The sequence below is a fragment of the Amphiprion ocellaris genome, chromosome 18 (genome assembly GCF_022539595.1).
Source record: "Amphiprion ocellaris isolate individual 3 ecotype Okinawa chromosome 18, ASM2253959v1, whole genome shotgun sequence".
NCBI lineage: Eukaryota > Metazoa > Chordata > Actinopteri > Pomacentridae > Amphiprion > Amphiprion ocellaris.
Genome location: NC_072783.1, coordinates 14649793 through 14653076, shown reverse-complemented (window position 1 = coordinate 14653076; position 3284 = coordinate 14649793).

Sequence of the window (3284 nt, the reverse complement as noted above, 5' to 3'; positions counted from 1 at the left end):
CCACGTCTGAGCCGCTGCTGCCTTCAGAGACTGTGGGAATCGCAACAAATCACGATTGCACTGTGCAGTGTTTGTCTTTATGTCTTTGAATTCTTTGACATATTCTAAAAAAAATGCATTTGCTAACTGGAACCCAGTATGGTTCGTCGCAGTGATGCTGTACAGTGTTGAGTTCAACAAAAAACTTTCAGTAAGAGGCTTTTGAAAGAACTTTAAATCACACACATTCAAATAAAAGAGAGAACACAAGTAAAAAATGTGAACTGTAAATAAATAACAAGAAACACACAGATAAACAGAAGGTGAACTGAAAGTAAATAGATGTATTGCACAGAAATATTGCGCTTGATAATGATAATACAGATAATGAGACTATTGCACATTATGTATTGTGCAATAGGGTGAGGAATTGTACACTCTCTTCGCCACAGGTAGGAAAGACCTGTGGCATTCTGGTTTGTTAAGGTACCATATAATGACGTTCATATATACGATGATATATATATATATATATATATATATATATATATATATATATATATATATATATATATATACATATATACATATATATACATATATATATATATATATATATATATATATATATATATATATATATATATATATATATATAGATATATATATATATATATATATATATATATATATATATATCCATCCATCCATTATCTATACACCGCTTAATCCTCACTAGGGTCACGGGGGGGGCTGGAGCCTATCCCAGCTGACTCGGGCGAAGGCAGGGGACACCCTAGACAGGTCGCCAGTCTGTCGCAGGGCCACATACAAAGACGAACAAGCACTCTCACATTCACACCTACGGGCAATTTAGAATAATCAATTAACCTCAGCATATTTTTGGACTGTGGGAGGAAGCCGGAGTACCCGGAGAGAACCCACGCATGCACAGGGAGAACATGCAAACTCCATGCAGAAAGCTCCCGGGTAAGCTGGGACGCGAACCAGGGACCTTCTTGCTGCAAAGCGAAAGTGCTAACCACTACGCCACTGTGCAGCCCTATATATATATATATATATATATATATACATATATATATATATATATATATATATATATATATATATATATATATATATATATATATATATATATATATATATATATATATATATATATATATATATATATATATATATATATATACAGTGGGTTGCAAAAGTATTCACACCCATGACCAAAACTCAATTTCTCAGAACAGAACAAAGCAAAAGTGAGTTTCACCTGTTTATATGAAAGGAAATAGCACAGACACAACAATCCATCACTGTTTTTGTTCGTAAGCACTCTTTACTATAAATAGATAGCAAAAGTCTGTATTTCATTGTTGCAAAAGTATTCACACCTTTGCACCGAAGATGTTATTTTGAGTCGAAAATGATTGCACACTATAAACTATTGCATCACAGTGTCACAGGACTGTATTCAGTCACTTGTGACTTGTATAGGCTTGATTTCTCCCTATAAATAGTGCCCAATATTCACCTGTCCACAGTCATCCCATGGTTGTCAGCAGACAACAGTCATGAAGTCCAAGGAGCTGTCAGAAGACCTGAGAAAGAAAGTTGTAGAGAAGCAAGTTCACTCAATGTGCCAAAAAGTACTGTTGCATCACTGGTCCAGAAGTGGAAGCGCCATGGTACCACTATGAACCTCCGGAGAACAGGGCGTCCCCCCAAGATCACGGCAAAAGGCAAGATGAAACTGCTCAGGGAAGCCAGAGCAAACCCCTCCGTCACTCTTGAAGACCTGAAGAAGTCTCTCCAGGGTGCTGGGACTAACGTACACAAGTCCACAATATCCCACACTTTACACAAGGAAGGTCTCTATGGACGTGTCGCAAAGAAGAAGCCATATCTGAAGAAACAACATCTCAAGGCTCGTTTGCAGTATGCTACCACACATCTGAAAGACACTCCTGCAATGTGGGAAAGTGTGATCTGGTCAGATGAAACGAAAATAGAACTTTTTGGCCTGAACACCAAGAAGTACGTTTGGCGCAAAGCCAACACAGCTGATGATCCGGCTCATACCATCCCTACCGTGAAACATGGAGATGGGAGCATAATGCTCTGGGGCTGTTTCTCTTCCTCCGGTCCTGGTGAGCTTGTCCGTGTGCAAGGGATTATGAATAGTGCGAAATATATTGACATCCTGGAGAAAAACCTCTTCAAGTCTGCAAAAAGCCTGAACCTTGGGAGGAAGTTCACCTTTCAGCAGGATAATGATCCAAAACATACGGCTCGAGTGACACAAGAATGGCTCAGGAAGAAGAAAGTGAAGGTTCTAGACTGGCCCAGTCAAAGCCCAGATCTCAACCCGATAGAAAACCTGTGGAGGGATCTGAAGATTGCCGTCCACCGAAGGTCACCAAGTAACCTGACTCAGCTGGAGCAGTATTGCAAAGAGTGGGCAAAACTGTCCAAGGACCAATGCGCAAAACTCGTTGCTGGCTATCCAAAGCAATTGGAAGCTGTTATTGCTGCTAAAGGAGCTGCAACCAAGTACTGACTGTGACTTAATGACTTAGTGTGAATACTTTTGCAACAATGAAATACAGACTTTTGCAATCTATTCATAGTAAAGAGTGCTTACGAACAAAAACAGTGATGGATTGTTGTGTCTGTGCTATTTCCTTTCATATAAACAGGTGAAACTCACTTTTGCTTTGTTCTGTTCTGAGAAATTGAGTTTTGGTCATGGGTGTGAATACTTTTGCAACCCACTGTATATATATATATATATATATATATATATATATATATATATATATATATATATATATATATATATATATATATATATATAAAAAAAAAATTTTACCAGTCCAATGGTGAGGTTTGCATCGAGATTTCATTCGCAATGTGCACCAGCTAGTGTATGTTCTGTTTGACAATAAAGTGGCTATTCTATTCTATTTTCTTCCTGATTGTGGAAGTGGGACAACTGTAGCATGCACTTATACCTACAATTGTTTGCACAGATGATTTTGAGACTTGTAGTTGCTTTGAACTGGCTCCAAGTGGCTTTCCTGGCTTTTTGAAGTAAATGATTTGCTTTTTCAGATTTGTGCTGAGCTCCTCACTTTCCCAATGTATTGTTGTGACTGATCAGTGTATCAAATGGGCCCTATTTAAATTGGCTCAGACAAGTCACCAGCTGTAGTCAATTGTAATCACTCAAGTTAAGAGGCCATGCCACTAAGAAAATGTATTAACACAACTGTGGACATCACCAAAAC